This window comes from Diplotaxodon limnothrissa, linkage group LG3, assembly GCF_057381915.1.
Source record: "Diplotaxodon limnothrissa isolate DT_005_m linkage group LG3, D_limnothrissa_male_GT1.1, whole genome shotgun sequence".
NCBI lineage: Eukaryota > Metazoa > Chordata > Actinopteri > Cichliformes > Cichlidae > Diplotaxodon > Diplotaxodon limnothrissa.
Window position 1 is genome coordinate 37233976 of NC_140598.1, and position 22822 is coordinate 37256797.

The window sequence follows — 22822 nt, forward strand, 5'->3', positions numbered from 1 at the left end:
TGTGGGTGGAGACCAAATAAAGGGGTGATTTGTGACACCAGGATAGCAGCAGGTGTGAAAGGCAAGCTTTACAGGACGGTGGTGAGAACTGCTCTGATGTATTGTTTTATGACTGTGGCACGGAGGAAAAGACGAGAGGCCGAGATGGAGTTGTCAGAGTTGAAGATGGTAAGTTTTTTTTATGTTGGGAGTGTCCAGGATGGAAAAAGATTAGAACTGACTATGTCAGAGGGACAGCTGGGGTTGAGCGGTTTGGAGACAAAGTTAGACCGGTAAGGCTGCGGTGGTTTGGAAATGTGCAGAGGAGGAAAATAAGATATACTGGGAAAAGGGTGTAAAATATGGAGCTGCTAGGCAGGAGGAAAAGAAAAATACAGAAGAGAAAGTTCATGGATCTAGTTGAGGAGGACATGAAGAGGGTTGCTGTGACAGAGGAGAATGCTAGGGGCAGGGTGAGATGGAGGCAGATGATCCACTCTGGCAACCCCCAAGAAGAACAGGCTCAAAGAAGAAGCCAGCATCACTCCAGGCTTCTACCAAAGTGTTACGCAGCCCCTCGTCGGGGATCTGGAGTAGATTTCCCTGCGTCGATACACTAGCGCTCAGCTCGCATTTTGTCCATCCAGACTACATGGTCACAGAATAAATTCCTAATTCTGCTGGCAAAGAAACTGCAGCCACGAGATGAGGTGGCCGAGAGGTTAAGGCGATGGACTGCTAATCCATTGTACTCTGCACGCGTGGGTTCGAATCCCATCCTCGTCGAGTCCTCTTTCTACTTATCTTAATGCATGTTGTGAGATTGGCTGCCAAAGTAGGCATGATGCAATACCTCAGCTCTTCTTTGGCTCAGTACTCCCTATAGTTCACCATGTGGTCTTGTTGCACAGGTCACGTTAAAGAGAATGGTCTGCCAATACAATGGCCAAAAGATACTTTGTTTCCAGAATAGTCAGTGCTCCAAACGAACGCATGTGGCTTCCTTTGGCAAATGTTTATTTGCACGTCTCCTCTGAGTACCTTTCAGGTACTGTCAGGCTAACGCTGGCTTTAAACCTCATCAGTGTTTGTCCATCTGAGGTGATTGTCTCCCCTCTTACCTTCACAATACTGGCCGATGGCAGCCAAGAGTCACGCAGCAATGCCCCCAGTCCAGTCTGACATCTCTTTTTCTCCAGAAGCAGCTGAAAGGTGCTTCCACAAACGGTGACAGTCTCCCAGCATAATGTGTAGTGCCCAGACTAGAGTTGGTCCTTAATGTCTCGTATGCGCAGTGATTCTACCACGGGGTCTTGTTGTAGTTGGCATGCCCAGAAACCCATGAAGGCGAGGCGTCCTTTTTAGATCCGCCGGAGTTAAAGGTCCATATGACAAGATGAAGCTACAATCCCCAACTGACAAAGGGGAATTAGCTCAAATGGGAGAGCGCTCGCTTAGCATGCGAGAGGTAGCGGGATCGATACCCGCATTCTCCAGTGACCCTTTGCACATCCCCGAGATGCCCACCAGCAAATTCTGCATCCAATCCATTGGTTTTGTCTCATTATGTCTATGACTTTACTCATTATACTCACTTTTCAAGGCTTTGTGTCATCACTTCAGGGAAGCATTCAAAGGAAAAGAAAAAGTAATGTTGTCGTGTAAATAAGAATGCTAGGGGTGCTAGACCAATGGCAAAGGAAAAGCCTTATAGTGAGTTCAAGGTGAGCCTTGACACTAAGCATGGAGAAAGGGACTTGTACCAATTGGTATGGCAGAGAGATGAAGCTGGAAAGGATGGACAGCAGTTTAAAGTCATTAAGGGTGGAAATGGTAATGTGCTAACAAGGGAAGGAGTACTTTGAAGGGAAGATGTGGGTGGAGACCAAATAAAGGGGTGATTTGTGACACCAGGATAGCAGCAGGTGTGAAAGGCAAGCTTTACAGGACGGTGGTGAGAACTGCTCTGATGTATTGTTTTATGACTGTGGCACGGAGGAAAAGACGAGAGGCCGAGATGGAGTTGTCAGAGTTGAAGATGGTAAGTTTTTTTATGTTGGGAGTGTCCAGGATGGAAAAAGATTAGAACTGACTATGTCAGAGGGACAGCTGGGGTTGAGCGGTTTGGAGACAAAGTTAGACCGGTAAGGCTGCGGTGGTTTGGAAATGTGCAGAGGAGGAAAATAAGATATACTGGGAAAAGGGTGTAAAATATGGAGCTGCTAGGCAGGAGGAAAAGAAAAATACAGAAGAGAAAGTTCATGGATCTAGTTGAGGAGGACATGAAGAGGGTTGCTGTGACAGAGGAGAATGCTAGGGGCAGGGTGAGATGGAGGCAGATGATCCACTCTGGCAACCCCCAAGAAGAACAGGCTCAAAGAAGAAGCCAGCATCACTCCAGGCTTCTACCAAAGTGTTACGCAGCCCCTCGTGGGGGATGTGGAGTAGATTTCCCTGCGTCGATACACTAGCGCTCAGCTCGCATTTTGTCCATCTAGACTACATGGTCACAGAATAAATTCCCAATTCTGCTGGCAAAGAAATTGGAGCCACGAGATGAGGTGGCCGAGAGGTTAAGGCGATGGACTGCTAATCCATTGTGCTCTGCACGCGTGGGTTCGAATCCCATCCTCGTCGAGTCCTCTTTCTACTTATCTTAATGCATGTTGTGAGATTGGCTGCCAAAGTAGGCATGATGCAATGCCTCAGCTCTTCTTTGGCTCAGTACTCCCTATAGTTCACCATGTGGTCTTGTTGCACAGGTCACGTTAAAGAGAATGGTCTGCTAATACAATGGCCAAAAGATACTTTGTTTCCAGAATAGTCAGTGCTCCAAACGAACGCATGTGGCTTCCTTTGGCAAATGTTTATTTGCACGTCTCCTCTGAGTACCTTTCAGGTACTGTCAGGTTAACGCTGGCTTTAAACCTCATCAGTGTTTGTCCATCTGAGGTGATTGTCTCCCCTCTTACCTTCACAATACTGGCCGATGGCAGCCAAGAGTCACGCAGCAATGCCCCCAGTCCAGTCTGACATCTCTTTTTCTCCAGAAGCAGCTGAAAGGTGCTTCCACAAACGGTGACAGTCTCCCAGCATAATGTGTAGTGCCCAGACTAGAGTTGGTCCTTAATGTCTCGTATGCGCAGTGATTCTACCACGGGGTCTTGTTGTAGTTGGCATGCCCAGAAACCCATGAAGGCGAGGCGTCCTTTTTAGATCCCCCGGAGTTAAAGGTCCATATGACAAGATGAAGCTACAATCCCCAAGGGACAAAGGGGAATTAGCTCAAATGGGAGAGCGCTCGCTTCGCATGCGAGAGGTAGCGGGATCGATACCCGCATTCTCCAGTGACCCTTTGCACATCCCCGAGCAGCCCACCAGCAGGTTCTGTAGCCAGTCCATTGGTTTTGTCTCATTATGTCTATGACTTTACTCATTATACTCACTTTTCAAGGCTTTGTGTCATCACTTCAGGGAAGCATTCAAAGGAAAAGAAAAAGTAATGTTGTCGTGTAAATAAGAATGCTAGGGGTGCTAGACCAATGGCAAAGGAAAAGCCTTATAGTGAGTTCAAGGTGAGCCTTGACACTAAGCATGGAGAAAGGGACTTGTACCAATTGGTATGGCAGAGAGATGAAGCTGGAAAGGATGGACAGCAGTTTAAAGTCATTAAGGGTGGAAATGGTAATGTGCTAACAAGGGAAGGAGTGCTTTGAAGGGAAGATGTGGGTGGAGACCAAATAAAGGGGTGATTTGTGACACCAGGATAGCAGCAGGTGTGAAAGGCAAGCTTTACAGGACGGTGGTGAGAACTGCTCTGATGTATTGTTTTATGACTGTGGCACGGAGGAAAAGACGAGAGGCCGAGATGGAGTTGTCAGAGTTGAAGATGGTAAGTTTTTTTTATGTTGGGAGTGTCCAGGATGGAAAAAGATTAGAACTGACTATGTCAGAGGGACAGCTGGGGTTGAGCGGTTTGGAGACAAAGTTAGACCGGTAAGGCTGCGGTGGTTTGGAAATGTGCAGAGGAGGAAAATAAGATATACTGGGAAAAGGGTGTAAAATATGGAGCTGCTAGGCAGGAGGAAAAGAAAAATACAGAAGAGAAAGTTCATGGATCTAGTTGAGGAGGACATGAAGAGGGTTGCTGTGACAGAGGAGAATGCTAGGGGCAGGGTGAGATGGAGGCAGATGATCCACTCTGGCAACCCCCAAGAAGAACAGGCTCAAAGAAGAAGCCAGCATCACTCCAGGCTTCTACCAAAGTGTTACGCAGCCCCTCGTGGGGGATGTGGAGTAGATTTCCCTGCGTCGATACACTAGCGCTCAGCTCGCATTTTGTCCATCCAGACTACATGGTCACAGAATAAATTCCCAATTCTGCTGGCAAAGAAACTGCAGCCACGAGATGAGGTGGCCGAGAGGTTAAGGCGATGGACTGCTAATCCATTGTGCTCTGCACGCGTGGGTTCGAATCCCATCCTCGTCGAGTCCTCTTTCTACTTATCTTAATGCATGTTGTGAGATTGGCTGCCAAAGTAGGCATGATGCAATGCCTCAGCTCTTCTTTGGCTCAGTACTCCCTATAGTTCACCATGTGGTCTTGTTGCACAGGTCACGTTAAAGAGAATGGTCTGCTAATACAATGGCCAAAAGATACTTTGTTTCCAGAATAGTCAGTGCTCCAAACGAACGCATGTGGCTTCCTTTGGCAAATGTTTATTTGCACGTCTCCTCTGAGTACCTTTCAGGTACTGTCAGGCTAACGCTGGCTTTAAACCTCATCAGTGTTTGTCCATCTGAGGTGATTGTCTCCCCTCTTACCTTCACAATACTGGCCGATGGCAGCCAAGAGTCACGCAGCAATGCCCCCAGTCCAGTCTGACATCTCTTTTTCTCCAGAAGCAGCTGAAAGGTGCTTCCACAAACGGTGACAGTCTCCCAGCATAATGTGTAGTGCCCAGACTAGAGTTGGTCCTTAATGTCTCGTATGCGCAGTGATTCTACCACGGGGTCTTGTTGTAGTTGGCATGCCCAGAAACCCATGAAGGCGAGGCGTCCTTTTTAGATCCGCCGGAGTTAAAGGTCCATATGACAAGATGAAGCTACAATCCCCAACCGACAAAGGGGAATTAGCTCAAATGGGAGAGCGCTCGCTTAGCATGCGAGAGGTAGCGGGATCGATACCCGCATTCTCCAGTGACCCTTTGCACATCCCCAAGATGCCCACCAGCAAATTCTGCATCCAATCCATTGGTTTTGTCTCATTATGTCTATGATTTTACTCATTATACTCACTTTTCAAGGCTTTGTGTCATCACTTCAGGGAAGCATTCAAAGGAAAAGAAAAAGTAATGTTGTCGTGTAAATAAGAATGCTAGGGGTGCTAGACCAATGGCAAAGGAAAAGCCTTATAGTGAGTTCAAGGTGAGCCTTGACACTAAGCATGGAGAAAGGGACTTGTACCAATTGGTATGGCAGAGAGATGAAGCTGGAAAGGATGGACAGCAGTTTAAAGTCATTAAGGGTGGAAATGGTAATGTGCTAACAAGGGAAGGAGTACTTTGAAGGGAAGATGTGGGTGGAGACCAAATAAAGGGGTGATTTGTGACACCAGGATAGCAGCAGGTGTGAAAGGCAAGCTTTACAGGACGGTGGTGAGAACTGCTCTGATGTATTGTTTTATGACGGTGGCACGGAGGAAAAGACGAGAGGCCGAGATGGAGTTGTCAGAGTTGAAGATGGTAAGTTTTTTTATGTTGGGAGTGTCCAGGATGGAAAAAGATTAGAACTGACTATGTCAGAGGGACAGCTGGGGTTGAGCGGTTTGGAGACAAAGTTAGACCGGTAAGGCTGCAGTGGTTTGGAAATGTGCAGAGGAGGAAAATAAGATATACTGGGAAAAGGGTGTAAAATATGGAGCTGCTAGGCAGGAGGAAAAGAAAAATACAGAAGAGAAAGTTCATGGATCTAGTTGAGGAGGACATGAAGAGGGTTGCTGTGACAGAGGAGAATGCTAGGGGCAGGGTGAGATGGAGGCAGATGATCCACTCTGGCAACCCCCAAGAAGAACAGGCTCAAAGAAGAAGCCAGCATCACTCCAGGCTTCTACCAAAGTGTTACGCAGCCCCTCGTCGGGGATCTGGAGTAGATTTCCCTGCGTCGATACACTAGCGCTCAGCTCGCATTTTGTCCATCCAGACTACATGGTCACAGAATAAATTCCTAATTCTGCTGGCAAAGAAACTGCAGCCACGAGATGAGGTGGCCGAGAGGTTAAGGCGATGGACTGCTAATCCATTGTACTCTGCACGCGTGGGTTCGAATCCCATCCTCGTCGAGTCCTCTTTCTACTTATCTTAATGCATGTTGTGAGATTGGCTGCCAAAGTAGGCATGATGCAATACCTCAGCTCTTCTTTGGCTCAGTACTCCCTATAGTTCACCATGTGGTCTTGTTGCACAGGTCACGTTAAAGAGAATGGTCTGCCAATACAATGGCCAAAAGATACTTTGTTTCCAGAATAGTCAGTGCTCCAAACGAACGCATGTGGCTTCCTTTGGCAAATGTTTATTTGCACGTCTCCTCTGAGTACCTTTCAGGTACTGTCAGGCTAACGCTGGCTTTAAACCTCATCAGTGTTTGTCCATCTGAGGTGATTGTCTCCCCTCTTACCTTCACAATACTGGCCGATGGCAGCCAAGAGTCACGCAGCAATGCCCCCAGTCCAGTCTGACATCTCTTTTTCTCCAGAAGCAGCTGAAAGGTGCTTCCACAAACGGTGACAGTCTCCCAGCATAATGTGTAGTGCCCAGACTAGAGTTGGTCCTTAATGTCTCGTATGCGCAGTGATTCTACCACGGGGTCTTGTTGTAGTTGGCATGCCCAGAAACCCATGAAGGCGAGGCGTCCTTTTTAGATCCGCCGGAGTTAAAGGTCCATATGACAAGATGAAGCTACAATCCCCAACTGACAAAGGGGAATTAGCTCAAATGGGAGAGCGCTCGCTTAGCATGCGAGAGGTAGCGGGATCGATACCCGCATTCTCCAGTGACCCTTTGCACATCCCCGAGATGCCCACCAGCAAATTCTGCATCCAATCCATTGGTTTTGTCTCATTATGTCTATGACTTTACTCATTATACTCACTTTTCAAGGCTTTGTGTCATCACTTCAGGGAAGCATTCAAAGGAAAAGAAAAAGTAATGTTGTCGTGTAAATAAGAATGCTAGGGGTGCTAGACCAATGGCAAAGGAAAAGCCTTATAGTGAGTTCAAGGTGAGCCTTGACACTAAGCATGGAGAAAGGGACTTGTACCAATTGGTATGGCAGAGAGATGAAGCTGGAAAGGATGGACAGCAGTTTAAAGTCATTAAGGGTGGAAATGGTAATGTGCTAACAAGGGAAGGAGTACTTTGAAGGGAAGATGTGGGTGGAGACCAAATAAAGGGGTGATTTGTGACACCAGGATAGCAGCAGGTGTGAAAGGCAAGCTTTACAGGACGGTGGTGAGAACTGCTCTGATGTATTGTTTTATGACTGTGGCACGGAGGAAAAGACGAGAGGCCGAGATGGAGTTGTCAGAGTTGAAGATGGTAAGTTTTTTTATGTTGGGAGTGTCCAGGATGGAAAAAGATTAGAACTGACTATGTCAGAGGGACAGCTGGGGTTGAGCGGTTTGGAGACAAAGTTAGACCGGTAAGGCTGCGGTGGTTTGGAAATGTGCAGAGGAGGAAAATAAGATATACTGGGAAAAGGGTGTAAAATATGGAGCTGCTAGGCAGGAGGAAAAGAAAAATACAGAAGAGAAAGTTCATGGATCTAGTTGAGGAGGACATGAAGAGGGTTGCTGTGACAGAGGAGAATGCTAGGGGCAGGGTGAGATGGAGGCAGATGATCCACTCTGGCAACCCCCAAGAAGAACAGGCTCAAAGAAGAAGCCAGCATCACTCCAGGCTTCTACCAAAGTGTTACGCAGCCCCTCGTGGGGGATGTGGAGTAGATTTCCCTGCGTCGATACACTAGCGCTCAGCTCGCATTTTGTCCATCTAGACTACATGGTCACAGAATAAATTCCCAATTCTGCTGGCAAAGAAATTGGAGCCACGAGATGAGGTGGCCGAGAGGTTAAGGCGATGGACTGCTAATCCATTGTGCTCTGCACGCGTGGGTTCGAATCCCATCCTCGTCGAGTCCTCTTTCTACTTATCTTAATGCATGTTGTGAGATTGGCTGCCAAAGTAGGCATGATGCAATGCCTCAGCTCTTCTTTGGCTCAGTACTCCCTATAGTTCACCATGTGGTCTTGTTGCACAGGTCACGTTAAAGAGAATGGTCTGCTAATACAATGGCCAAAAGATACTTTGTTTCCAGAATAGTCAGTGCTCCAAACGAACGCATGTGGCTTCCTTTGGCAAATGTTTATTTGCACGTCTCCTCTGAGTACCTTTCAGGTACTGTCAGGTTAACGCTGGCTTTAAACCTCATCAGTGTTTGTCCATCTGAGGTGATTGTCTCCCCTCTTACCTTCACAATACTGGCCGATGGCAGCCAAGAGTCACGCAGCAATGCCCCCAGTCCAGTCTGACATCTCTTTTTCTCCAGAAGCAGCTGAAAGGTGCTTCCACAAACGGTGACAGTCTCCCAGCATAATGTGTAGTGCCCAGACTAGAGTTGGTCCTTAATGTCTCGTATGCGCAGTGATTCTACCACGGGGTCTTGTTGTAGTTGGCATGCCCAGAAACCCATGAAGGCGAGGCGTCCTTTTTAGATCCCCCGGAGTTAAAGGTCCATATGACAAGATGAAGCTACAATCCCCAAGGGACAAAGGGGAATTAGCTCAAATGGGAGAGCGCTCGCTTCGCATGCGAGAGGTAGCGGGATCGATACCCGCATTCTCCAGTGACCCTTTGCACATCCCCGAGCAGCCCACCAGCAGGTTCTGTAGCCAGTCCATTGGTTTTGTCTCATTATGTCTATGACTTTACTCATTATACTCACTTTTCAAGGCTTTGTGTCATCACTTCAGGGAAGCATTCAAAGGAAAAGAAAAAGTAATGTTGTCGTGTAAATAAGAATGCTAGGGGTGCTAGACCAATGGCAAAGGAAAAGCCTTATAGTGAGTTCAAGGTGAGCCTTGACACTAAGCATGGAGAAAGGGACTTGTACCAATTGGTATGGCAGAGAGATGAAGCTGGAAAGGATGGACAGCAGTTTAAAGTCATTAAGGGTGGAAATGGTAATGTGCTAACAAGGGAAGGAGTGCTTTGAAGGGAAGATGTGGGTGGAGACCAAATAAAGGGGTGATTTGTGACACCAGGATAGCAGCAGGTGTGAAAGGCAAGCTTTACAGGACGGTGGTGAGAACTGCTCTGATGTATTGTTTTATGACTGTGGCACGGAGGAAAAGACGAGAGGCCGAGATGGAGTTGTCAGAGTTGAAGATGGTAAGTTTTTTTATGTTGGGAGTGTCCAGGATGGAAAAAGATTAGAACTGACTATGTCAGAGGGACAGCTGGGGTTGAGCGGTTTGGAGACAAAGTTAGACCGGTAAGGCTGCGGTGGTTTGGAAATGTGCAGAGGAGGAAAATAAGATATACTGGGAAAAGGGTGTAAAATATGGAGCTGCTAGGCAGGAGGAAAAGAAAAATACAGAAGAGAAAGTTCATGGATCTAGTTGAGGAGGACATGAAGAGGGTTGCTGTGACAGAGGAGAATGCAAGAGGCAGGGTGAGATGGAGGCAGATGATCCACTCTGGCAACCCCCAAGAAGAACAGGCTCAAAGAAGAAGCCAGCATCACTCCAGGCTTCTACCAAAGTGTTACGCAGCCCCTCGTGGGGGATCTGGAGTAGATTTCCCTGCGTCGATACACTAGCGCTCAGCTCGCATTTTGTCCATCCAGACTACATGGTCACAGAATAAATTCCCAATTCTGCTGGCAAAGAAACTGCAGCCACGAGATGAGGTGGCCGAGAGGTTAAGGCGATGGACTGCTAATCCATTGTGCTCTGCACGCGTGGGTTTGAATCCCATCCTCGTCGAGTCCTCTTTCTACTTATCTTAATGCATGTTGTGAGATTGGCTGCCAAAGTAGGCATGATGCAATGCCTCAGCTCTTCTTTGGCTCAGTACTCCCTATAGTTCACCATGTGGTCTTGTTGCACAGGTCACGTTAAAGAGAATGGTCTGCTAATACAATGGCCAAAAGATACTTTGTTTCCAGAATAGTCAGTGCTCCAAACGAACGCATGTGGCTTCCTTTGGCAAATGTTTATTTGCACGTCTCCTCTGAGTACCTTTCAGGTACTGTCAGGTTAACGCTGGCTTTAAACCTCATCAGTGTTTGTCCATCTGAGGTGATTGTCTCCCCTCTTACCTTCACAATACTGGCCGATGGCAGCCAAGAGTCACGCAGCAATGCCCCCAGTCCAGTCTGACATCTCTTTTTCTCCAGAAGCAGCTGAAAGGTGCTTCCACAAACGGTGACAGTCTCCCAGCATAATGTGTAGTGCCCAGACTAGAGTTGGTCCTTAATGTCTCGTATGCGCAGTGATTCTACCACGGGGTCTTGTTGTAGTTGGCATGCCCAGAAACCCATGAAGGCGAGGCGTCCTTTTTAGATCCGCCGGAGTTAAAGGTCCATATGACAAGATGAAGCTACAATCCCCAACCGTCAAAGGGGAATTAGCTCAAATGGGAGAGCGCTCGCTTCGCATGCGAGAGGTAGCGGGATCGATACCCGCATTCTCCAGTGACCCTTTGCACATCCCCGAGCAGCCCCCCAGCAGGTTCTGTAGCCAATCCATTGGTTTTGTCTTATTATGTCTATGACTTTACTCATTATACTCACTTTTCAAGGCTTTGTGTCATCACTTCAGGGAAGCATTCAAAGGAAAAGGAAGGAAAAGAAAAAGTAATGTTGTCGTGTAAATAAGAATGCTAGGGGTGCTAGACCAATGGCAAAGGAAAAGCCTTATAGTGAGTTCAAGGTGAGCCTTGACACTAAGCATGGAGAAAGGGACTTGTACCAATTGGTATGGCAGAGAGATGAAGCTGGAAAGGATGGACAGCAGTTTAAAGTCATTAAGGGTGGAAATGGTAATGTGCTAACAAGGGAAGGAGTACTTTGAAGGGAAGATGTGGGTGGAGACCAAATAAAGGGGTGATTTGTGACACCAGGATAGCAGCAGGTGTGAAAGGCAAGCTTTACAGGACGGTGGTGAGAACTGCTCTGATGTATTGTTTTATGACTGTGGCACGGAGGAAAAGACGAGAGGCCGAGATGGAGTTGTCAGAGTTGAAGATGGTAAGTTTTTTTATGTTGGGAGTGTCCAGGATGGAAAAAGATTAGAACTGACTATGTCAGAGGGACAGCTGGGGTTGAGCGGTTTGGAGACAAAGTTAGACCGGTAAGGCTGCGGTGGTTTGGAAATGTGCAGAGGAGGAAAATAAGATATACTGGGAAAAGGGTGTAAAATATGGAGCTGCTAGGCAGGAGGAAAAGAAAAATACAGAAGAGAAAGTTCATGGATCTAGTTGAGGAGGACATGAAGAGGGTTGCTGTGACAGAGGAGAATGCTAGGGGCAGGGTGAGATGGAGGCAGATGATCCACTCTGGCAACCCCCAAGAAGAACAGGCTCAAAGAAGAAGCCAGCATCACTCCAGGCTTCTACCAAAGTGTTACGCAGCCCCTCGTGGGGGATCTGGAGTAGATTTCCCTGCGTCGATACACTAGCGCTCAGCTCGCATTTTGTCCATCCAGACTACATGGTCACAGAATAAATTCCCAATTCTGCTGGCAAAGAAGCTGCAGCCACGAGATGAGGTGGCCGAGAGGTTAAGGCGATGGACTGCTAATCCATTGTGCTCTGCACGCGTGGGTTCGAATCCCATCCTCGTCGAGTCCTCTTTCTACTTATCTTAATGCATGTTGTGAGATTGGCTGCCAAAGTAGGCATGATGCAATCCCTCAGCTCTTCTTTGGCTCAGTACTCCCTATAGTTCACCATGTGGTCTTGTTGCACAGGTCACGTTAAAGAGAATGGTCTGCTAATACAATGGCCAAAAGATACTTTGTTTCCAGAATAGTCAGTGCTCCAAACGAACGCATGTGGCTTCCTTTGGCAAATGTTTATTTGCACGTCTCCTCTGAGTACCTTTCAGGTACTGTCAGGTTAACGCTGGCTTTAAACCTCATCAGTGTTTGTCCATCTGAGGTGATTGTCTCCCCTCTTACCTTCACAATACTGGCCGATGGCAGCCAAGAGTCACGCAGCAATGCCCCCAGTCCAGTCTGACATCTCTTTTTCTCCAGAAGCAGCTGAAAGGTGCTTCCACAAACGGTGACAGTCTCCCAGCATAATGTGTAGTGCCCAGACTAGAGTTGGTCCTTAATGTCTCGTATGCGCAGTGATTCTACCACGGGGTCTTGTTGTAGTTGGCATGCCCAGAAACCCATGAAGGCGAGGCGTCCTTTTTAGATCCGCCGGAGTTAAAGGTCCATATGACAAGATGAAGCTACAATCCCCAACCGACAAAGGGGAATTAGCTCAAATGGGAGAGCGCTCGCTTAGCATGCGAGAGGTAGCGGGATCGATACCCGCATTCTCCAGTGACCCTTTGCACATCCCCGAGATGCCCACCAGCAAATTCTGCATCCAATCCATTGGCTTTGTCTCATTATGTCTATGACTTTACTCATTATACTCACTTTTCAAGGCTTTGTGTCATCACTTCAGGGAAGCATTCAAAGGAAAAGGAAGGAAAAGAAAAAGTAATGTTGTCGTGTAAATAAGAATGCTAGGGGTGCTAGACCAATGGCAAAGGAAAAGCCTTATAGTGAGTTCAAGGTGAGCCTTGACACTAAGCATGGAGAAAGGGACTTGTACCAATTGGTATGGCAGAGAGATGAAGCTGGAAAGGATGGACAGCATTTTAAAGTCATTAAGGGTGGAAATGGTAATGTGCTAACAAGGGAAGGAGTACTTTGAAGGGAAGATGTGGGTGGAGACCAAATAAAGGGGTGATTGTGACACCAGGATAGCAGCAGGTGTGAAAGGCAAGCTTTACAGGACGGTGGTGAGAACTGCTCTGATGTATTGTTTTATGACTGTGGCACGGAGGAAAAGACGAGAGGCCGAGATGGAGTTGTCAGAGTTGAAGATGGTAAGTTTTTTTATGTTGGGAGTGTCCAGGATGGAAAAAGATTAGAACTGACTATGTCAGAGGGACAGCTGGGGTTGAGCGGTTTGGAGACAAAGTTAGACCGGTAAGGCTGCGGTGGTTTGGAAATGTGCAGAGGAGGAAAATAAGATATACTGGGAAAAGGGTGTAAAATATGGAGCTGCTAGGCAGGAGGAAAAGAAAAATACAGAAGAGAAAGTTCATGGATCTAGTTGAGGAGGACATGAAGAGGGTTGCTGTGACAGAGGAGAATGCTAGGGGCAGGGTGAGATGGAGGCAGATGATCCACTCTGGCAACCCCCAAGAAGAACAGGCTCAAAGAAGAAGCCAGCATCACTCCAGGCTTCTACCAAAGTGTTACGCAGCCCCTCGTGGGGGATCTGGAGTAGATTTCCCTGCGTCGATACACTAGCGCTCAGCTCGCATTTTGTCCATCCAGACTACATGGTCACAGAATAAATTCCCAATTCTGCTGGCAAAGAAACTGCAGCAACGAGATGAGGTGGCCGAGAGGTTAAGGCGATGGACTGCTAATCCATTGTGCTCTGCACGCGTGGGTTCGAATCCCATCCTCGTCGAGTCCTCTTTCTACTTATCTTAATGCATGTTGTGAGATTGGCTGCCAAAGTAGGCATGATGCAATGCCTCAGCTCTTCTTTGGCTCAGTACTCCCTATAGTTCACCATGTGGTCTTGTTGCACAGGTCACGTTAAAGAGAATGGTCTGCTAATACAATGGCCAAAAGATACTTTGTTTCCAGAATAGTCAGTGCTCCAAACGAACGCATGTGGCTTCCTTTGGCAAATGTTTATTTGCACGTCTCCTCTGAGTACCTTTCAGGTACTGTCAGGTTAACGCTGGCTTTAAACCTCATCAGTGTTTGTCCATCTGAGGTGATTGTCTCCCCTCTTACCTTCACAATACTGGCCCATGGCAGCCAAGAGTCACGCAGCAATGCCCCCAGTCCAGTCTGACATCTCTTTTTCTCCAGAAGCAGCTGAAAGGTGCTTCCACAAACGGTGACAGTCTCCCAGCATAATGTGTAGTGCCCAGACTAGAGTTGGTCCTTAATGTCTCGTATGCGCAGTGATTCTACCACGGGGTCTTGTTGTAGTTGGCATGCCCAGAAACCCATGAAGGCGAGGCGTCCTTTTTAGATACCCCGGAGTTAAAGGTCCATATGACAAGATGAAGCTACAATCCCCAACCGACAAAGGGGAATTAGCTCAAATGGGAGAGCGCTCGCTTAGCATGTGAGAGGTAGCGGGATCGATACCCGCATTCTCCAGTGACCATTTGCACATCCCCGAGATGCCCACCAGCAAATTCTGCATCCAATCCATTGGTTTTGTCTCATTATGTCTATGACTTTACTCATTATACTCACTTTTCAAGGCTTTGTGTCATCACTTCAGGGAAGCATTCAAAGGAAAAGAAAAAGTAAGGTTGTCGTGTAAATAAGAATGCTAGGGGTGCTAGACCAATGGCAAAGGAAAAGCCTTATAGTGAGTTCAAGGTGAGCCTTGACACTAAGCATGGAGAAAGGGACTTGTACCAATTGGTATGGCAGAGAGATGAAGCTGGAAAGGATGGACAGCAGTTTAAAGTCATTAAGGGTGGAAATGGTAATGTGCTAACAAGGGAAGGAGTACTTTGAAGGGAAGATGTGGGTGGAGACCAAATAAAGGGGTGATTTGTGACACCAGGATAGCAGCAGGTGTGAAAGGCAAGCTTTACAGGACGGTGGTGAGAACTGCTCTGATGTATTGTTTTATGACTGTGGCACGGAGGAAAAGACGAGAGGCCGAGATGGAGTTGTCAGAGTTGAAGATGGTAAGTTTTTTTATGTTGGGAGTGTCCAGGATGGAAAAAGATTAGAACTGACTATGTCAGAGGGACAGCTGGGGTTGAGCGGTTTGGAGACAAAGTTAGACCGGTAAGGCTGCAGTGGTTTGGAAATGTGCAGAGGAGGAAAATAAGATATACTGGGAAAAGGGTGTAAAATATGGAGCTGCTAGGCAGGAGGAAAAGAAAAATACAGAAGAGAAAGTTCATGGATCTAGTTGAGGAGGACATGAAGAGGGTTGCTGTGACAGAGGAGAATGCTAGGGGCAGGGTGAGATGGAGGCAGATGATCCACTCTGGCAACCCCCAAGAAGAACAGGCTCAAAGAAGAAGCCAGCATCACTCCAGGCTTCTACCAAAGTGTTACGCAGCCCCTCGTGGGGGATCTGGAGTAGATTTCCCTGCGTCGATACACTAGCGCTCAGCTCGCATTTTGTCCATCCAGACTACATGGTCACAGAATAAATTCCCAATTCTGCTGGAAAACAAACTGCAGAAATGAGATGAGGTGGCCGAGAGGTTAAGGCGATGGACTGCTAATCCATTGTGCTCTGCACGCGTGGGTTCGAATCCCATCCTCGTCGAGTCCTCTTTCTACTTATCTTAATGCATGTTGTGAGATTGGCTGCCAAAGTAGGCATGATGCAATGCCTCAGCTCTTCTTTGGCTCAGTACTCCCTATAGTTCACCATGTGGTCTTGTTGCACAGGTCACGTTAAAGAGAATGGTCTGCTAATACAATGGCCAAAAGATACTTTGTTTCCAGAATAGTCAGTGCTCCAAACGAACGCATGTGGCTTCCTTTGGCAAATGTTTATTTGCACGTCTCCTCTGAGTACCTTTCAGGTACTGTCAGGTTAACGCTGGCTTTAAACCTCATCAGTGTTTGTCCATCTGAGGTGATTGTCTCCCCTCTTACCTTCACAATACTGGCCGATGGCAGCCAAGAGTCACGCAGCAATGCCCCCAGTCCAGTCTGACATCTCTTTTTCTCCAGAAGCAGCTGAAAGGTGCTTCCACAAACGGTGACAGTCTCCCAGCATAATGTGTAGTGCCCAGACTAGAGTTGGTCCTTAATGTCTCGTATGCGCAGTGATTCTACCACGGGGTCTTGTTGTAGTTGGCATGCCCAGAAACCCATGAAGGCGAGGCGTCCTTTTTAGATCCGCCGGAGTTAAAGGTCCATATGACAAGATGAAGCTACAATCCCCAACCGTCAAAGGGGAATTAGCTCAAATGGGAGAGCGCTCGCTTCGCATGCGAGAGGTAGCGGGATCGATACCCGCATTCTCCAGTGACCCTTTGCACATCCCCGAGCAGCCCCCCAGCAGGTTCTGTAGCCAATCCATTGGTTTTGTCTTATTATGTCTATGACTTTACTCATTATACTCACTTTTCAAGGCTTTGTGTCATCACTTCAGGGAAGCATTCAAAGGAAAAGGAAGGAAAAGAAAAAGTAATGTTGTCGTGTAAATAAGAATGCTAGGGGTGCTAGACCAATGGCAAAGGAAAAGCCTTATAGTGAGTTCAAGGTGAGCCTTGACACTAAGCATGGAGAAAGGGACTTGTACCAATTGGTATGGCAGAGAGATGAAGCTGGAAAGGATGGACAGCAGTTTAAAGTCATTAAGGGTGGAAATGGTAATGTGCTAACAAGGGAAGGAGTACTTTGAAGGGAAGATGTGGGTGGAGACCAAATAAAGGGGTGATTTGTGACACCAGGATAGCAGCAGGTGTGAAAGGCAAGCTTTACAGGACGGTGGTGAGAACTGCTCTGATGTATTGTTTTATGACTGTGGCACGGAGGAAAAGACGAGAGGCCGAGATGGAGTTGTCAGAGTTGAAGATGGTAAGTTTTTTTATGTTGGGAGTGTCCAGGATGGAAAAAGATTAGAACTGACTATGTCAGAGGGACAGCTGGGGTTGAGCGGTTTGGAGACAAAGTTAGACCGGTAAGGCTGCGGTGGTTTGGAAATGTGCAGAGGAGGAAAATAAGATATACTGGGAAAAGGGTGTAAAATATGGAGCTGCTAGGCAGGAGGAAAAGAAAAATACAGAAGAGAAAGTTCATGGATCTAGTTGAGGAGGACATGAAGAGGGTTGCTGTGACAGAGGAGAATGCTAGGGGCAGGGTGAGATGGAGGCAGATGATCCACTCTGGCAACCCCCAAGAAGAACAGGCTCAAAGAAGAAGCCAGCATCACTCCAGGCTTCTACCAAAGTGTTACGCAGCCCCTCGTGGGGGATCTGGAGTAGATTTCCCTGCGTCGATACACTAGCGCTCAGCTCGCATTTTGTCCATCCAGACTACATGGTCACAGAATAAATTCCCAATTCTGCTGGCAAAGAAGCTGCAGCCACGAGATGAGGTGGCCGAGAGGTTAAGGCGATGGACTGCTAATCCATTGTGCTCTGCACGCGTGGGTTCGAATCCCGACCTCGTCGAGTCCTCTTTCTACTTATCTTAATGCATGTTGTGAGATTGGCTGCCAAAGTAGGCATGATGCAATCCCTCAGCTCTTCTTTGGCTCAGTACTCCCTATAGTTCACCATGTGGTCTTGTTGCACAGGTCACGTTAAAGAGAATGGTCTGCTAATACAATGGCCAAAAGATACTTTGTTTCCAGAATAGTCAGTACTCCAAACGAACGCATGTGGCTTCCTTTGGCAAATGTTTATTTGCACGTCTCCTCTGAGTACCTTTCAGGTACTGTCAGGTTAACGCTGGCTTTAAACCTCATCAGTGTTTGTCCATCTGAGGTGATTGTCTCCCCTCTTACCTTCACAATACTGGCCGATGGCAGCCAAGAGTCACGCAGCAATGCCCCCAGTCCAGTCTGACATCTCTTTTTCTCCAGAAGCAGCTGAAAGGTGCTTCCACAAACGGTGACAGTCTCCCAGCATAATGTGTAGTGCCCAGACTAGAGTTGGTCCTTAATGTCTCGTATGCGCAGTGATTCTACCACGGGGTCTTGTTGTAGTTGGCATGCCCAGAAACCCATGAAGGCGAGGCGTCCTTTTTAGATCCGCCGGAGTTAAAGGTCCATATGACAAGATGAAGCTACAATCCCCAACCGACAAAGGGGAATTAGCTCAAATGGGAGAGCGCTCGCTTAGCATGCGAGAGGTAGCGGGATCGATACCCGCATTCTCCAGTGACCTTTTGCACATCCCCGAGATGCCCACCAGCAAATTCTGCATCCAATCCATTGGTTTTGTCTCATTATGTCTATGACTTTACTCATTATACTCACTTTTCAAGGCTTTGTGTCATCACTTCAGGGAAGCATTCAAAGGAAAAGAAAAAGTAAGGTTGTCGTGTAAATAAGGATGCTAGGGGTGCTAGACCAATGGCAAAGGAAAAGCCTTATAGTGAGTTCAAGGTGAGCCTTGACACTAAGCATGGAGAAAGGGACTTGTACCAATTGGTATGGCAGAGAGATGAAGCTGGAAAGGATGGACAGCAGTTTAAAGTCATTAAGGGTGGAAATGGTAATGTGCTAACAAGGGAAGGAGTACTTTGAAGGGAAGATGTGGGTGGAGACCAAATAAAGGGGTGATTTGTGACACCAGGATAGCAGCAGGTGTGAAAGGCAAGCTTTACAGGACGGTGGTGAGAACTGCTCTGATGTATTGTTTTATGACTGTGGCACGGAGGAAAAGACGAGAGGCCGAGATGGAGTTGTCAGAGCTGAAGATGGTAAGTTTTTTTATGTTGGGAGTGTCCAGGATGGAAAAAGATTAGAACTGACTATGTCAGAGGGACAGCTGGGGTTGAGCGGTTTGGAGACAAAGTTAGACCGGTAAGGCTGCGGTGGTTTGGAAATGTGCAGAGGAGGAAAATAAGATATACTGGGAAAAGGGTGTAAAATATGGAGCTGCTAGGCAGGAGGAAAAGAAAAATACAGTAGAGAAAGTTCATGGATCTAGTTGAGGAGGACATGAAGAGGGTTGCTGTGACAGAGGAGAATGCTAGGGGCAGGGTGAGATGGAGGCAGATGATCCACTCTGGCAACCCCCAAGAAGAACAGGCTCAAAGAAGAAGCCAGCATCACTCCAGGCTTCTACCAAAGTGTTACGCAGCCCCTCGTGGGGGATCTGGAGTAGATTTCCCTGCGTCGATACACTAGCGCTCAGCTCGCATTTTGTCCATCCAGACTACATGGTCACAGAATAAATTCCCAATTTGTCCATCTGAGGTGATTGTCTCCCCTCTTACCTTCACAATACTGGCCGATGGCAGCCAAGAGTCACGCAGCAATGCCCCCAGTCCAGTCTGACATCTCTTTTTCTCCAGAAGCAGCTGAAAGGTGCTTCCACAAACGGTGACAGTCTCCCAGCATAATGTGTAGTGCCCAGACTAGAGTTGGTCCTTAATGTCTCGTATGCGCAGTGATTCTACCACGGGGTCTTGTTGTAGTTGGCATGCCCAGAAACCCATGAAGGCGAGGCGTCCTTTTTAGAGCCGCCGGAGTTAAAGTTCCATATGACAAGATGAAGCTACAATCCCCAACTGAAAAAGGGGAATTAGCTCAAATGGGAGAGCGCTCGCTTCGCATGCGAGAGGTAGCGGGATCGATACCCGCATTCTCCAGTGACCCTTTGCACATCCCCGAGCAGCCCCCCAGCATGTTCTGTAGCCAATCCATTGGTTTTGTCTCATTATGTCTATGACTTTACTCATTATACTCACTTTTCAAGGCTTTGTGTCATCACTTCAGGGAAGCATTCAAAGGAAAAGAAAAAGTAATGTTGTCGTGTAAATAAGAATAGAATAGAATAGAATAGAATTCAACTTTATTGTCATTGCACATCCACAGGTACAGGGCAACGGAATGCAGTTTGCATCCATCCAGAAGTGCTTTAGTGATATAGATATATTACAATATATATTAGCAATAATATAGATATGTGAGTATATTACAGAAATGGGTCTATTATGGAATGTTATAATGTACACGGTATGAAGTATGTTGTGAATATTCTATAACTATAAGTATGTACAGGCTGTAGTGAGTACAAGCTATGTACAGGATATGAACAGGATATAAATATGAAAAACTATACAGAATATGAAATAAATAACTTTACAGAATCTGGGATATACAGCTATACAGAAATGGGAACTATGCAAGTTGTAAACAGTTGTAGGATTAAAGATTATCGAATGTACAGAATGATTATTTACACAGAGCTATACAGTAGTGCAGTTAAGATAAGTGAGGGTGTAGATAGTTTCTACAGAGGCTATATAAAGTGCTAGTGGTTGTGAGTGGTGGTTCACTCCATGTTATTATTGTGTGTTTGAGGGTACAGTTGTCCATTGTGGGTGTGTGTATGTTCAGTCCATGAGTTTAACGTGGGTCAGATGTCAGGAGGCAGAGTTCAGGAGTCTGACAGCTGTGGGGAAGAAGCTGTTCCGGTACCTGGTGGTCTTAGTCCGGAGGCTCCTGTGGCGCCTCCCAGAGGGCAGGAGGGTGAAGAGTCCATGTGATGGGTGACTGGGGTCTTTGATGATTTTCCCAGCCCTTTTCAGACACCGCTTCCTGTAGATGTCTTTTATGGCAGGAAGTGGTGCTCCGGCGATGCGCTGGGCAGTTTTCACGACCCTCTGCAACGCCTTCCGGTCCGAGGCAGAGCAGTTCCCGTACCAGACTGTTATACAGTTGATCAGGATGCTCTCGATGGTGCAGCGATAGAAGTTCACCAGGATGTCTGAGGACAGGTGGTTCTTCCTCAGAGTCCTCAAGAAGAAGAGGCGCTGGTGAGCCTTCTTGACCAGCTTGGAGCAGTTGGTCATCCAGGTGAGATCCTCGGAGATGTGGACTCCCAGGAACTTGAAGCTGCTCACACGCTCCACAGCCGTCCCCTTAATGTGGATGGGTGGATGTGGGTCAGCATTCCTCCTGTAGTCCACGATGAGCTCCTTGGTCTTCTCGGTGTTAAGCAGCAGGTTGTTTCTGTCGCACCACTCAGCCAGACGATCCACCTCCTCCCTGTAGGCGGCCTCATCGTTGTCACTGATGAGGCCAATCACCGTGGTGTCATCTGCAAACTTAATGATGGTGTTGGAACCATCAGCAGGTCTGCAGTCGTGGGTGAAGAGGGAGTAGAGGAAAGGGCTCATCACACAGCCTTGTGGTACACCGGTGTTCATTGTGATGGTAGATGAGCAGCGGTTATCCAGCCGGACATGTTGGGGGCGGTTGGTCAGGAAGTCCAGTAACCATTTGCAGATGAGGGAACTGATACCCAGGTCTGTCAGTTTCCTGATGAGTTGTGAGGGGTGGATTGTATTGAATGCTGAACTGAAGTCTATAAACAGCATTCTGGCGTAGGTGTTGTTGTTGTCCAGGTGTGAGAGGACAGAGTGCATTGCGATGGAGACTGCATCCTCTGTGCTCCTGTTCCGGCGGTATGCGAATTGGTGGGGGTCCAGGGTGGGGGGGAGACAGGATTTGAAGTGTGCTAGGACCAGCTGCTCTAAGCACTTAGTGATGATGGGGGTGAGTGCTACTGGGCGGTAATCATTGAGGCAAGATGGGTTGGAGTTTTTGGGTATCGGGACGATGGAGGTGGATTTGAAGCAGGCCGGTACCACAGCGTGGGCCAAGGACAGATTGAATATGTCTGTGAGCACTCCTGCAAGCTCCCCAGAACACGCTCTGAGAACACGCCCGGGGATGCTAGGGGTGCTAGACCAATGGCAAAGGAAAAGCCTTATAGTGAGTTCAAGGTGAGCCTTGACACTAAGCATGGAGAAAGGGACTTGTACCAATTGGTATGGCAGAGAGATGAAGCTGGAAAGGATGGACAGCAGTTTAAAGTTATTAAGGGTGGAAATGGTAATGTGCTAACAAGGGAAGGAGTACTTTGAAGGGAAGATGTGGGTGGAGACCAAATAAAAGGGTGATTTGTGACACCAGGATAGCAGCAGGTGTGAAAGGCAAGCTTTACAGGACGGTGGTGAGAACTGCTCTGATGTATTGTTTTATGACTGTGGCACGGAGGAAAAGACGAGAGGCCGAGATGGAGTTGTCAGAGTTGAAGATGGTAAGTTTTTTTATGTTGGGAGTGTCCAGGATGGAAAAAGATTAGAACTGACTATGTCAGAGGGACAGCTGGGGTTGAGCGGTTTGGAGACAAAGTTAGACCGGTAAGGCTGCGGTGGTTTGGAAATGTGCAGAGGAGGAAAATAAGATATACTGGGAAAAGGGTGTAAAATATGGAGCTGCTAGGCAGGAGGAAAAGAAAAATACAGAAGAGAAAGTTCATGGATCTAGTTGAGGAGGACATGAAGAGGGTTGCTGTGACAGAGGAGAATGCTAGGGGCAGGGTGAGATGGAGGCAGATGATCCACTCTGGCAACCCCCAAGAAGAACAGGCTCAAAGAAGAAGCCAGCATCACTCCAGGCTTCTACCAAAGTGTTACGCAGCCCCTCGTGGGGGATCTGGAGTAGATTTCCCTGCGTCGATACACACATACGTCGATGTCCTAGTTCGGTGCCTTTTAAAAAATGTCATGTTTCTGTAATTGTGAAGTTCAGAGGGCTCAAAAATGCTGTCAACTTAAAAAAAAACACCAAATTTCAACTTAGTCCTACCTGAAGGCCTGCAAGTCCACACAGTAAAACAGATCATTTTAGCACAAGTTAATTAAAAATGCTAAAACTATTGCACAAGAGGAGTCAGGTGGTCAGGTGAGATGGAAGGATGGAGAGGTCATCTTCTTTTACTCAGCTTGGAAACCAATCAGATTTGTTTGATCGTGAATGATTAGCTGACTAGTTGTCAGTGTTGTACATGAGTAAAA

General features: G+C 47.3%; 20 non-coding genes across 20 annotated transcripts; all 20 read left to right on the forward strand.

Annotated features, from left to right (window-relative positions):
- Positions 1 to 683: 683 nt before the first annotated feature.
- On the forward strand, positions 684 to 765 carry trnas-gcu (transfer RNA serine (anticodon GCU)). Its single transcript has one exon. It is a non-coding gene; the product is annotated as a tRNA-Ser (tRNA).
- Positions 766 to 1402: 637 nt separating this feature from the next.
- On the forward strand, positions 1403 to 1475 carry trnaa-agc (transfer RNA alanine (anticodon AGC)). Its single transcript has one exon. It is a non-coding gene; the product is annotated as a tRNA-Ala (tRNA).
- Positions 1476 to 2534: 1059 nt separating this feature from the next.
- On the forward strand, positions 2535 to 2616 carry trnas-gcu (transfer RNA serine (anticodon GCU)). Its single transcript has one exon. It is a non-coding gene; the product is annotated as a tRNA-Ser (tRNA).
- Positions 2617 to 3253: 637 nt separating this feature from the next.
- Positions 3254 to 3326, forward strand: trnaa-cgc (transfer RNA alanine (anticodon CGC)). The gene has a single exon. It is a non-coding gene; the product is annotated as a tRNA-Ala (tRNA).
- A 1060-nt stretch (positions 3327 to 4386) lies between these two features.
- On the forward strand, positions 4387 to 4468 carry trnas-gcu (transfer RNA serine (anticodon GCU)). The gene has a single exon. It is a non-coding gene; the product is annotated as a tRNA-Ser (tRNA).
- A 637-nt stretch (positions 4469 to 5105) lies between these two features.
- On the forward strand, positions 5106 to 5178 carry trnaa-agc (transfer RNA alanine (anticodon AGC)). Its single transcript has one exon. It is a non-coding gene; the product is annotated as a tRNA-Ala (tRNA).
- A 1059-nt stretch (positions 5179 to 6237) lies between these two features.
- Positions 6238 to 6319, forward strand: trnas-gcu (transfer RNA serine (anticodon GCU)). The gene has a single exon. It is a non-coding gene; the product is annotated as a tRNA-Ser (tRNA).
- Positions 6320 to 6956: 637 nt separating this feature from the next.
- On the forward strand, positions 6957 to 7029 carry trnaa-agc (transfer RNA alanine (anticodon AGC)). The gene has a single exon. It is a non-coding gene; the product is annotated as a tRNA-Ala (tRNA).
- A 1059-nt stretch (positions 7030 to 8088) lies between these two features.
- trnas-gcu (transfer RNA serine (anticodon GCU)) lies at positions 8089 to 8170 on the forward strand. Its single transcript has one exon. It is a non-coding gene; the product is annotated as a tRNA-Ser (tRNA).
- A 637-nt stretch (positions 8171 to 8807) lies between these two features.
- trnaa-cgc (transfer RNA alanine (anticodon CGC)) lies at positions 8808 to 8880 on the forward strand. The gene has a single exon. It is a non-coding gene; the product is annotated as a tRNA-Ala (tRNA).
- A 1059-nt stretch (positions 8881 to 9939) lies between these two features.
- Positions 9940 to 10021, forward strand: trnas-gcu (transfer RNA serine (anticodon GCU)). The gene has a single exon. It is a non-coding gene; the product is annotated as a tRNA-Ser (tRNA).
- Positions 10022 to 10658: 637 nt separating this feature from the next.
- trnaa-cgc (transfer RNA alanine (anticodon CGC)) lies at positions 10659 to 10731 on the forward strand. Its single transcript has one exon. It is a non-coding gene; the product is annotated as a tRNA-Ala (tRNA).
- Positions 10732 to 11800: 1069 nt separating this feature from the next.
- On the forward strand, positions 11801 to 11882 carry trnas-gcu (transfer RNA serine (anticodon GCU)). The gene has a single exon. It is a non-coding gene; the product is annotated as a tRNA-Ser (tRNA).
- A 637-nt stretch (positions 11883 to 12519) lies between these two features.
- On the forward strand, positions 12520 to 12592 carry trnaa-agc (transfer RNA alanine (anticodon AGC)). Its single transcript has one exon. It is a non-coding gene; the product is annotated as a tRNA-Ala (tRNA).
- A 1068-nt stretch (positions 12593 to 13660) lies between these two features.
- Positions 13661 to 13742, forward strand: trnas-gcu (transfer RNA serine (anticodon GCU)). The gene has a single exon. It is a non-coding gene; the product is annotated as a tRNA-Ser (tRNA).
- Positions 13743 to 15511: 1769 nt separating this feature from the next.
- trnas-gcu (transfer RNA serine (anticodon GCU)) lies at positions 15512 to 15593 on the forward strand. Its single transcript has one exon. It is a non-coding gene; the product is annotated as a tRNA-Ser (tRNA).
- Positions 15594 to 16230: 637 nt separating this feature from the next.
- On the forward strand, positions 16231 to 16303 carry trnaa-cgc (transfer RNA alanine (anticodon CGC)). Its single transcript has one exon. It is a non-coding gene; the product is annotated as a tRNA-Ala (tRNA).
- Positions 16304 to 17372: 1069 nt separating this feature from the next.
- Positions 17373 to 17454, forward strand: trnas-gcu (transfer RNA serine (anticodon GCU)). The gene has a single exon. It is a non-coding gene; the product is annotated as a tRNA-Ser (tRNA).
- A 637-nt stretch (positions 17455 to 18091) lies between these two features.
- trnaa-agc (transfer RNA alanine (anticodon AGC)) lies at positions 18092 to 18164 on the forward strand. The gene has a single exon. It is a non-coding gene; the product is annotated as a tRNA-Ala (tRNA).
- Positions 18165 to 19530: 1366 nt separating this feature from the next.
- On the forward strand, positions 19531 to 19603 carry trnaa-cgc (transfer RNA alanine (anticodon CGC)). The gene has a single exon. It is a non-coding gene; the product is annotated as a tRNA-Ala (tRNA).
- The last annotated feature ends 3219 nt before the right edge of the window (positions 19604 to 22822 follow it).